Source organism: Carcharodon carcharias, chromosome 13 (genome assembly GCF_017639515.1).
Source record: "Carcharodon carcharias isolate sCarCar2 chromosome 13, sCarCar2.pri, whole genome shotgun sequence".
Classification (NCBI taxonomy): Eukaryota; Metazoa; Chordata; class Chondrichthyes; order Lamniformes; family Lamnidae; genus Carcharodon; species Carcharodon carcharias.
The window spans coordinates 2,071,492-2,083,883 of NC_054479.1; positions in this window are offsets into that span (position 1 = coordinate 2,071,492).

Here is a 12,392-nt window from a genome sequence, read left to right on the forward strand (position 1 = left end):
GTCGTTGACAGGGCCCTCAACCGTGTCCGGCCCATCTCCCGCGCATCCGCCCTCACGCCTTCTCCTCCCTCCCAGAACTATGATAGGGTCCCCCTTGTTCTCACTTATCACCCCACCAGCCTCCGCATTCAAAGGACCATCCTCCGCCATTTCCGCCAACTCCAGCATGATGCCACCACCAAACACATCTTCCCTTCATCCCCCTGACGGCATTCCGTAGGGATCGTTCCCTCCGGGACACCTGGTCCACTCCTCCATCACCCCCTACTCCTCAACCCCCTCCGAAGGCACCTTCCCATGCAACTGCAGAAGGTGCAACACCTGCCCCTTCACTTCCTCTCTCCTCACTGTCCAAGGGCCCAAACACTCCTTTCAAGTGAAGCAACATTTCACTTGCATTTCCCCCAACTTAGTCTACTGCATTCGCTGCTCCAATGCGGTTTCCTCTACATTGGAAAGACCAAATGCAGACTGGGTGACCGCTTTGCAGAACACCTTCGGTCTGTCCGCAAGCATGACCCAGATCTCCCTGTCGCTTGCTATTTCAACACTCCACCCTGCTCTCATGCCCACATGTCCGTCCTTGGCTTGCTGCATTGTTCTAGTGAAGCTCAACGCAAACTGGAGGACCAGCACCTCATCTTCCGACTAGGCACTTTACAGCCTTCCGGACTGAATATTAAGTTCAATAATTTTAGATCATGAACTCTCTCCTCCATCCCCACCCCCTTTCCGATCCCCCTTTTTTTCCCCCGAATAATTTATATAAGTTTTTCTTTTCCCACCTATTTCCATTATTTTTAAATGTATTTCCATCCATTGTTTTATCTCTACCTTTTAGCCTTTTTCGATCCCTTCCCTTCACCCCACCCCACCCCCACTAGGGCTATCTGTACCTTGCTTGTTCTGCTTTCTACCTTTAATTAGCACATTCCTTAGATAATATCACCACCTTCAACACCCCTTTGTCCTTTTGTCTGTGACATCTTTTGGTTATCTCCACCTATCACTGGCTCTCTATCCAGCTCTACCTGTCTCATCCCCCCCTTAAACCAGCTTATATTTCACCTCTCTTCTATTTTTACTTAGTTCTGTTGAACTCGAAACATTAACTGTGTTTCTCTCTGCAGATGCTGCCAGACCTGCTGAGTTTTTCTAGGTATTTTTATTTTTTTTTTGTATACAGGAATCTATTCTGGTTCTGCCAGCCAGTGCAACGCTGCCCCCTACTGCACAAGCTCTGGAATTGTAGTCAGCTCAGGGGATGAACAACTCTCGAGCATGTTTTGGTGCTGCATCTGGCTCAGCCAGACAGATTCTGTGGGGGAGGTATGGAACTCACAAGCATTACACCTACTGTGTGGGAGGGGAGATGCATCACAGCCAAATAAATAATTTTGATTCATCATTACTTGGGGAAATTTGACAGTTAATTTGTGCATACCAATTCCCACAAACTGCAAACAAGATGAATGGTTAAGTCAACTGATAGCTGGTGGAGATGTTTGGGAGATGAATGTTGGCCAAGACAGCAGGAGAACAACCAATGCCCTATCCAACATTCACCTTTCACCCAACTGCACTGAAATGGCAGATTAGATTGTGGGCTGGAGAATGCTAATGGACAACAACTGCAGCTTGGATTGTTATGAGATGTAGGAGCAGAAGTAGCCACTCAGCCCATCGAGTCTGCTCCACCTTTCAATGAGATCATGGCTGATCTAATAATCCTCAATTCCACTTTCCTGTCTTTTCCCCAGAACCCTTGATTCCCTTACTGATCAAAAATCTGTCTATCTCAGCCTTGAATATATTTAATGACCCAGCCTTTACAGCCCTCTGCGGTACAGAATTCCACAGATTAATTACCCTCTGAGAGAAGAAATTCCTCCTCATCTCTGTTTTAAATGGGTGACCCCTTACTCTGAGATTATGCCCTCTGGTCCTAGACTCTCCCACAAGGGGAAATAACCTCTCAGTATCTCCCCTGTCAAGCCTCCTAAGAATCTTATATGTTTCAATTAGGCTGCCTCTCATTCTTCTAAACTCCAATGAGCACAGGCCCAACCTACTCAATCTCTCCTCATAAGAAAATCCCTCCATACCCGGGATCAACGTAGTGAATCTTCTCTGGACTGCCTCCAATGTCAGTATATCTTTCCTTAGATAAGGAGAACAAAACTGTTCACAGTATTCTAGGTGTGGTCTAACTGGTGCCTTGTATAGTTTTAGTAAGACTTCCCTATTTTTATACTCCATTCCCTTTGAAATAAAGGCCAACATTCCATTTGCCTTCCCTATTACCTGCTGAACTTGTATGTTAGCTTTTTGGGATTCATGCAGAAGGACCCCCAAATCCCTCTGTGCTGCAGCTTTCTGCAGTCTTTCTCCATTTAAATAATATTCAGCTCCTCTATTCTTCCCGCCAAAGTGCATAACCTCACATTTTCCCACATTATATTCCATCTGCCATGTTTTTGCTCATTCACTTAACCGGTCTATATCCCTCCCTGTGTAGACTCTTTGTGTCATCTTCACTGCTTGCCTTCCCACTTATTTTTGTGTCATCTGCAAACTTGGCGATATATATAGTGCCTTTAACGTAGTAAAATGTCCCAAAGCTGCTTCATAGGAGCATTATAAACCAAAATTTGACGCTGAGCTATGCAAGGAGATAATAGAACAGGTAAGGTCCAGCTTAAGAGCATTGGAGGGGTGGAGAGCTTTAAAGAGTGAATTTCAGAGTCTAGTGCCTTAGAAACTGCCACTAATCCAATCTTTCAATCTTGAAAGCATTTAATTTTTTTTTCATTCTACCTTTATCAACCAGTCTTGGATCTGGAGTACAGTCAGCTGCTAACAGGTCCCTGTTCACCACCTCATGTGGGTAGGTGGACTACATGGGCCCTGAGGTCAATCAGTTGAATTGTTACCTGTTGATAAAGTTGCACAATACCAGGTGGTGGAAGTGGATTCAACAGTAACTTTCAAAAGGGATTTGGGTAAATATAGACAAACAGTAGGGGGAAATGGGACTAATGAGATATCACTTTGAGAACTGGCAAAGGCACGATGGGCTGAATGGCCTCATTCTCTGCTGTATGATTCTTTGATGTACAGACGAAAGTCTTACATCTCCCTGTCACGAGATGTTAAAAGTAAATTCTCCTGTTTTGAACCATTTGATAACCTTGTTTAGCCAAAGATAAGTAGACCAGATAAAGGCAATATGAAATTACTTCCTTTTTATTTAAACAAAAACTTCTGACACTTTGACCTCTGAAGTGTAACACCAATGCATGGATAGACACTGTTAAAGGAAAACATTCAGATGCGAAGTAATAAAAACAGAAAATGTTGGATTGCCCCATCACCATTCCCAATGGCTCTGGAAAACTAACCTTTCTGTCATTCAATCTCTTTTATCTTCCACCTTATCACAGACTTTCCTGTTGTCTTTGTCCCACCTTCCCTTGCTCAAAACCAATTACATCTCTAACTGTTCCCTGTCCTAATGATTGGTCACAGACCTGAAACATTAACACTGTTTTTCTCTCTCTTCACAGCCTAACCTGCTGAGTTTTGTCCAGCATTTTCTGTTTTTATTTCAGATTTCCAGTATCCTGGAATTATTCTGTGTTTAGATTCAGATGTGCAGTGCAGGAAGGTACCCTGTACCTAATTGTGTATCAGGTCCGTACCTTTCATCCGAGCCCCTCTCTCTAACTGCTGTTGCCGAGCAACTGGCATCAACACAGCCACAAACTGAGTGAGTCAAGAAAAGTTCCCTCCCAACTACCTCCAGTCGGTTGAACTTTCTGTAGAGATTAGGAATTGAAGATAATTGTGTGACAAGAGTTTTTTTAATGGATATAAAAAATGTGTTGCTTACTTTTTTAAAAAAATTGTTGCAAATTTTTCAATCAGATCTTTGGTTTTGCTTAAGTCACATTCTGTAAATCAAGATTTGGGAACCAAGGGAAAACATGGAATTTGGTCCCAGTTCAGCCTTTGATAAAGGTCCTTTATGGGGGAGACAGTGGCATTGTGGTAACATCATAGCACAGAGGGGTTGGCTAATGTTCTGGGGACATGGGTTCAAATCCCAAAACAGTGGATGGTGGAATTTAAGTTCCATTAATGATCTGGAATTGAAAAGCTAATCTCAGTAATAGTGACCCTGAAGCTACCATCAGTTATTGTAAAAACCCATCTGGTTCACTAATGGCCTTTAGTGAAGGAAATCTGCTGTCCTTACACAATCTGCGAGACCCACAAGTAATCTGGAATGGTCCAACAAGCGACTCAGTTCAAGGGAAATTAGGGATGGACAACAAACGCTGGTCTTGCCAGTGATGCCCACATCCCATGAAAGAATATCAGAAAAATTCAAGCTGACTGCTGGAGATGTCAATGATTTAACTTATGTTGTTGGCCACCACATGGTGAAAATTAGCAGCTCACAAAATTAGTGTACAATTTCTGAATTAAAGTTTTAGAAAGGTTTGAAATACTGGTAAACAAATAAAACTCGACTCTGGAAGAATTGAAATTTGAGTGAGCCAATCCGAAAACAGAACCAGGAAGAATTATTGGAGAACTTCAAAATAAAGCTAGTAACACAGAGGAGGAGCTGGTAAGGATACATTTAATATGTTTTCAATTATTACTCACTGATCTCCAGTAGTGTGGCATTGCCTTTGGATAGTCTGGGGTTTAGACCTGGTTATGATAATTCACTGCTGAAGTAGAGATACTTTGCGGGTTAAGGCCTGACCCAGTGGCAGGAGGCTAAATTGGCTCATTGTTGGTTCTCTAGTTTGGAAGCCACTTGTAAATTCCTGCCTCCTAATCTTGGTGCTGGATTGGGTTATCAAAAGATTAAAACAAGATAGAAGAATATAACTAGTTTCCTTACTTTGAATCTGCACTTTAACACCCCAAGTTAGATGGAGACCCAAGATTTTAGTCTGTATTTCAATAGAAACAAACAGTAAGGAGGCCATCATGTGTGTACCACCTCTCTAAAATGGGCGTCCTATTAGTCTCACTCCCCCTACTTTTTGCCCATAGCCCTGCAAATTTTTCTTTTTACAAGTACTTAACAAATCCCATTTTTGAAAATTGCTATTGCGTTTGCTTCCTGTTCTCATTCAGAAAGTTCCTCCCAAATCACAATTCACATAGCATGTGCCTTTATATAGCACCTTCAACACCAAAAAAAGTTCCAAGGCACCTGAAGAGCATTGTGAACCAGAATTTAACACCAGGCTGTATATGGAAATATTAGGGCCAGTGACCAGAAGTTTTGTCAAAGAGATAGGTTTTAAGGAGCATCTTAAAGGAGCCCATAAAGAAACAGATGTGGAGAGAGTTAGGGAGGGAATTCTAGAGTTTAGGTCAAGGCACATCCACCAATTGAGGGATGCACCAATTGTGCATCAGTGATGCACAAGAGACCAGAATTAAATGAGCACAGGTATCTCAGAGGATTGGGGTTTGGATGAGATCACAGTGACAGAGAAGGGCGAGGTCAAGGTGCGATTTGAAATCAAGAATGTTCATTTTAAAATTGAGGCTTTGTTTAACCAGGAACAAGTGTCGGTCAGTGAGCACGGGGGGGGCGATAGGTGAATGGGACTTTGAATGAATCAGGTCATGGGCAGCAGAGTTTTGGATGAGCTGAAGCTTAAAGAGGAAGGAGTGTGGGAGACTGTTGGAACAGTCGGGGGTGGAGGTAACTAAGGCTCAACAGCAGATGAGCTGAGGCAGGGGAGGGATCAAGTGATGTTACAGAGGTTGAATTAGGCAGTTTAAGTGGTGGTGTGTTTATGTAGTTGAAAGCTCATGTCATGTGACATTAAGGTCACGAATAATCTGGTTCAGCCTAGATAAGAACACAATAAGAGCAGGAATAAGCCAATTTGCTCCTCAGGCTTGCTTTACCATTGAATGATGCCATGGCTGGCCTGAACGATGCCTTAACTCCACTGTCCTGCCTTGCACCCTCCATAACCCCTGCTTCCCCACTAGATCAAAAATCCATCTAACTCAGCCTTGAGTATATTCAATGACCCAGCCTCCACTGCTCTCCGGGGAAGAGAATTCCAAAAATTAATGACACTCTGAAAGAAGAAATTCCTCCTCATTTCCATCTTAAATGAGAGACCCCTTATTTTGAAACTGTGCCCCATATTTTTAGACTCCCCCACGAGTAGAAACATTCTCTAAACATCTACCCTGTCAAGCCCCCTAGGATCTTACATGTTTCAATAAAATCACCTATCATTCTTCTGAACTCCAATGAGTATAGGCTCAACCGATCCTCATTAGACAAATCCTTCATCCAGCTAGCCCAACATCAGGTTGGTGGGATGTGACTAGTGGTGTGCCACAGGGATCAGTGCTGGGCCCTCAACCTTTTACAACTCCTATAAATGACTTGGGTGAAAGGACCAAAGGTATGAATCCTAAATTTGCTGATGATGGAAAGATAGGTAGGAAAGTAAGTTGTGAAAAGGACATAAGGAGACTACAAGGGGTTAAGTGAGGGGGCAAAGATCTGGCAAATGGAGTATAATATGGGAAAATGTGAAATTATCCATTTTGGCAGGAAGAATTAAGAAAAAACATATTATCTAAATGGTGAGACATTGCAGAGCTCTGGGATGCAGAGGGATCTGGGTGTTCTAGCGCATGAATCGCTAAAGGCTAGTATGCAGGTACAGCAAGTAATTAAGAAAGCTAATAGAATGTTATTGTTTATTGCGAGGGGAATTAAATATAAATATTCCAGACCACATCTGGAATACTAATGACAGTATTAGTCGTCTTCTTTAAGGAAGGATGTATATGCATTGGAAGCAGTTCAGAGAAGGTTTACTAAACTAATACCAGGAATTGGCAGGTTGTCTTATGAGGGAAGATTGGACAGACAAGGCTTGTATCTGCTGTAGTTTAGAAGAGTAAGAGGCGACTTGATTAAAACTCATAAGGTCCTGAGGGGTCCTGGCAGAGTGGTTATGGAGAGGATGTTTCCACTTGTGGGCCAATCTAGAACAAGGGGTCTCTGTTTAAAAATAAGTGGTCGCTCGTTAAGACAGAAGTGAAGAGTTTTTTTTCTCTGAGGGTCATGAGTATTTGGAATTCCGTTCTTCAAAAGGCAGTGGAATCAGAGTCTTTGAATGTCTTCAAGGCAGAGATAGATAGATTCCTGATAAGCAATGGGGTGAAAGGTTTCCAGGGATAGAGGGGAGGTTACAGTCAGAGCAGCTATGATCCTATTGAATGGCAGAGCAGGCTCAAAGGGCCGGCCTGTTCCTGCTCCTAGTTTATATCCCAGGAAACAACCCTGCCTCTTACCCCATCTCACCCCTTAAACAAGGAGATCAAAATTATACAGTGTAATCCAGGTGCAGTCTCACCATTGCCCTGTACATTTGTAGCAATACCTCCCTACTTTCATACTCCATTCCCTTTGCAATAATGGTCAACATTCCATTTACCTTCCTAATTACATGGTGTACTTGTATGCTAACTTTTAATGATTCATGTAAAAAGACACCCAGATCCCTCTGTACCACAGCATTCTGCAGTCTCTCTCCATTTCTCTCAGTGGGTGGTGAATCTTTGGAATTTTCTATCCCAGAGTGCTTTGGAGCAGGTTCAAAACAGAAATCAATAGATTTCTGGATAAAAATTATATTATTGGATTTGAGAAAATGGGGAAAAATTGTGTAAAGGTAGATGATCGGTCATGATCTGTTTGAACATTGGAGCAGGCTTGATGGGCCAAATGGCCTACTCCTGCTCCTATGTAAATAATATCCTGTTTTTCTATTCTCTCCACCAAAGTGGACAACCTCACATTTTCCCACATTATAGTCCATCTGCCGATTTTTTGTCCTCTCAATTAAGCCTTTTGCAGACTCTTGTCCTCACAACTTGCTTTCCTACCTATCTTTGTGTCATCAGCAAATTTAGCTACAATACAGTCAGTCCCTTCATCTAAGTCATTAATATAGCTTATAAATAGTTGAGGGCCCAGCAATGGTCCATGTGGCACTCCACTAGTTTGCCCACCTGAAAATGACCCATTTATCCCGATTCTGTTTCCTGTTTGCCAATCCTCTATCCATGCTAATATATAACCTCCAACACCATGAGCTCTTGTGTAGTTGAGATAGAGGATCAGCCATGATCATATTGAATGTCGGAGCAGGCTCGAAGGGCTGAATAACTCCTGTTTCTATTTTCTATGTTTCTAGTAACCCTTTAAGTGGCACCTTATTGAATTCCTTTTGGAAATCTAAATACACACCTGCTGGTTCCCCTTTATATAACCTTCTTGTTACGCCCTCAAAGAACTCAAATAAATTTACCAAGCACGATTTCCATTCCATAAAAACATGTTATAATTTTCTAAATAATTCCTGAATAATGGATTCTAGTATTTTCCGAATGACAGATGTTAGACTAATTAGCCTATCCTTTCCTGCTTTCTGTCTCCCCCTTTTCTCAAATAAAAGTATTACATTTGCAGTTTGCCAATCTGCTGGGAACTTTCCAGAATCTAGGGAATTTTAGATTCAGCCTCAATCAGTTGCCAGGGAGAGATAAGTCAGGAGACAAGAAAAAATGTTTGTAGTGGGGACCAAAGGCAATGGCTTCAGTCTTCCCAACATTTAATTGGAGAAAATTTCTGTGTATTCAGTACCAAAAGCTGGACAAGTAACCTGGTAATTTAGCAACAGTGGAGGAGTTGAAAGGGGTAGAACTGTGTGTCATCAGCATACACAGGAAAACTGACACAATGCTTTCAGATGATGTCACCAAATGGCAATCTGTAGATGAGAAATGGGAGAGGGCCAAGGATAGATCCTTAATGGACAATAGAAAGTAATGGTGTAGAAGCAGGAAGAGAAGCCGCTGAAAGTGATTCCAGGCTACAATTAGGTAAATAAGAAAGGAATCAGGCAAGGCCAGTCCCACCCACTGGAGAGGCGTTGGAGGATGATGATATAGTCAATTGTGTCAATGGCTGCCGACAGGTAGGATAGGATAGGGAGGGATAGTTTCCCTTTGTCATAGTCACCCAGGAAGTCCTCTGTGACTTTGATTAGAGCCTTTCAGGACTGTGGCAGGGACAGAAACATAGGAGGGATTCAAACATGGAATTTCAAGACAGAAGGGGTCAAGTGTTAGTCTTTTGAAAGGGAGTTAATGATGACAGATTGACAGAAGAGTGGGATGGTATCTGAAGAAAAGGGAGTTAACAATAATAATTAACATGGTTACCTGTAGGGGAAGTTGGTGGCCAGCAGTTTAGTGGCTTTGGGTCAAGGGAGCAGGAGGTAGGTCTCATGGACAAGATGAGCTCAGAGAGGGCATGAGGGGAAACTGAAGAGAATCTGGTGAATGAACCAAAATTCTACAAATTCTGGAATGGTTCCTGTGGATTGGGAGGGAGAAAATATGATCCAGAGAGAAAACAGGAAACTACAGACCTGTTAGATTCTAACATTTTCCCCACTATGATGATAAAGGATGTGATAACTGGACACATAGAAAATAATGATAGGATTGGGCAGAGTTAACACGGATTTATGAAAGACATATCATGCTTGACAAACCTGCTGGAGTTTCTAGAGAATCTAACTAGCAGAATAGATAAGAGAGAACCAGTGGATGTGGTGTATTTAGATTTTCAGAAGGTTAGGCCCCGGCTAGTCACAATCCATACCAATGATTTGGATGCGAGGACCAAATGTAATATTTCCAAGTTTGCTGATGACACAAAACTAGGTGGGAATGTGAGTTGTGAGAAGGATGCAAAGAGGTTTCAAGGAGATTTAGACAGACTAAGTGGGCAACAACCTGGCAGATGGAATACAATGTGGAAAAACATAAATGTTGTCATGGTCATGTTGTACAGAAGTGAAAATTCTGTTCATGATCCAGAGATCGCTGCTGCTGACACAGGCAGGGACAGGCATATTTGGTGGGGCAACTGCCAAATAATTGAGGGTGCTACTTGGAGAAGCAGAAGCAAACAGGACTGATATGTATAAGTACAAAAACTTCACTTTTATGATTCAGTCACTTTGTACAGCAAATGTATCTTTATTCAATTATGTTGAGGCGATGTATGTATCCTTGTCTCAACATAATCATTGCTCAAGAGGAACCTCAGGCTGTGGAGATTGACAATGAAGCAAGTGCTAGTACTGGAAATGGGAAAATTACACTTGCTAGAATGTGAGTAGATATTATAATTGCATCATAATGGCAGCGGTTCTCAAACTAGAGTCCGTGAAACAATGTGAATGGGGACCTGTTGCTGTAGATCAAGCAGACGCTGTTGATTGCTATCTTGATTTCTTGGATCTGGACTAAAACTATGGTTCCAGTTGCTGGTGGTGTCCCAATGACAGAAATACTGTATATATCCAGTGTAGACAGGTTAGCAAACAGCAGAGGGGGAAGGAATAAAATCCTGAAACATAGCAGCTGTGCACTGGAGTGCTGTGTTTGGCTGCAGTAGAGATCTTCAGTTGGAGATTGGTGACTGAGGGAGTTTAAGGGTTAAATTCTATCTAAAGTCTAGTCTTTCTTTAATTTAGCAATTAACTGTTGCTATTAGGGTTGGAAGAAGATAAGTTTTAGTCCAGCCTTAAAACAGGGCTCATACAGGCTCTGCTTGCAACTGAAACTAGTTAATTAGATAACTCACTTAATCAGGTTTTCAGAGGCTCGGTTCAGAGAGTATAAAAGCAACTTTATAGTGCTGACTTTGTCTGCCCTGGAGTGCTGTCTTTGGCTGCAGTAGAGTGCTTCAGTTAGAGTTTGCTGACTGAAGGAGTTTGGTGAGAAGGGAGGAGGTGCTTCTTTCTTTTCTACTTTTCCTCAGCAAGAAGAGTGGCAGCCTTGGTAAGTAGGAACTGGTGAGTACATTAGAAATTTGTACTATTTTTAAAGTTCATCTACTTGGATTTAACAGAAGCGCCAGGAATAAGGGAAATCTAGGGCCAATATAATAAAGTAATATAAATAATCCAAAGTAGAATAAGGTTAACGTAAGGGAAGTAGAGTTAAGGCATGGCAGGGCAGCTCAGTCAATTGGAATGTGTGTCCTGTAATATGTGTGAAGTTATGGATGCTACTGGTGTCCTAGACGACCACATGAGCAGGAAGTCCTGCCAGCTGCAGAAACTTGAGCCCCGGGTTTCAGAGCTCGAGCGGTGTCTGGAGTCAGTGTGGCACATCCTCGATGCTGAGAGCTATGTGGATAGCACGTTCAGAGAGGTGGTCACACCGCAGCTTAAGGGCTTGGAGACAGAGAGAGAATGGTGACCACCAGGTAGTCCAAGGGTAGTAGGCAGGTAGTGCAGGAGTCCCTGGGGTCCCACTCACAAATCGGTTTTCCATTTTGGAAGCTGGTGAGGAAGCTGATTCCTCAGAGGAGAGCAGTCAGAGCCAGGTTTGTGGCAGCACGAGCGGCTCGGCTATACAGGAGGGGAGGGAGAAGAAAGGAAGAGCTATAGTGACAGGGGATTCATTAGTTAGGGGAACAGACAGGCATTTCTGTGGCCATAGATGTGACTCCAGGATTGTATGTTACGTCCCTGGTGTCAGGGTCAAGGATGTCACAAAGTGGCTGCAGGACATTTTTCTGGGGGACGGTGATCAGCCAGAGGTTGTGGTCCATACTGGGACCAATGACTTAGGTAGGAAGGGGGATGTGGTCCTGCAATCAGAATTTAGGGAGCTCAGTAGAAAATTAGCAAGCAGGACCTCTGATGTAGTAATCTCCGGATTGCTCCCACTGCCACATGCCAGTGAGTACAGAAATAGGAGGATAAGGCAGATGAATGCGTGGCTGGAAAGATGGTGCAGGAGGGAGGTCTTTAGATTCCTGGGACAGGCTCTGGGGGAGATGGCACCTGTAAAAGCTGGACGGGTTGCACCTGGACAGAGCTAGGACTGAGTTCCTTGTGGGGCGTTATGTTGGTGCTGTTGGGAAGGTTTTAAACTAACTCGGCAGGGGTGTGGGAACCAAGAAAAATATTAGACAGGAATACCAGGGTGCACAAAATACTGGGAGGGACAGATAGCACTAGTATAGAGAATAAGTTAATCGGTAAAGTTGGGGTAAGGGAGAAAGTAACAAAATCTAAATCAGGGTTACTATGCCTGTATGTAAATGCACAGAGTATAGTAAATAAGATTGGGGAGTTACAGACGCAGATTGCCATGTGGAAATACGATGTTGTGGCAATAACAGAGACCTGGCTCAAGGAAGGGGAGAACTGGGTGTTAAATATTCCTGGGTACAAAAGATAGGAAAGGAGAAGGGGTTGCGGTATTGGTTAAGGAGAACATTGCAGTGCTGG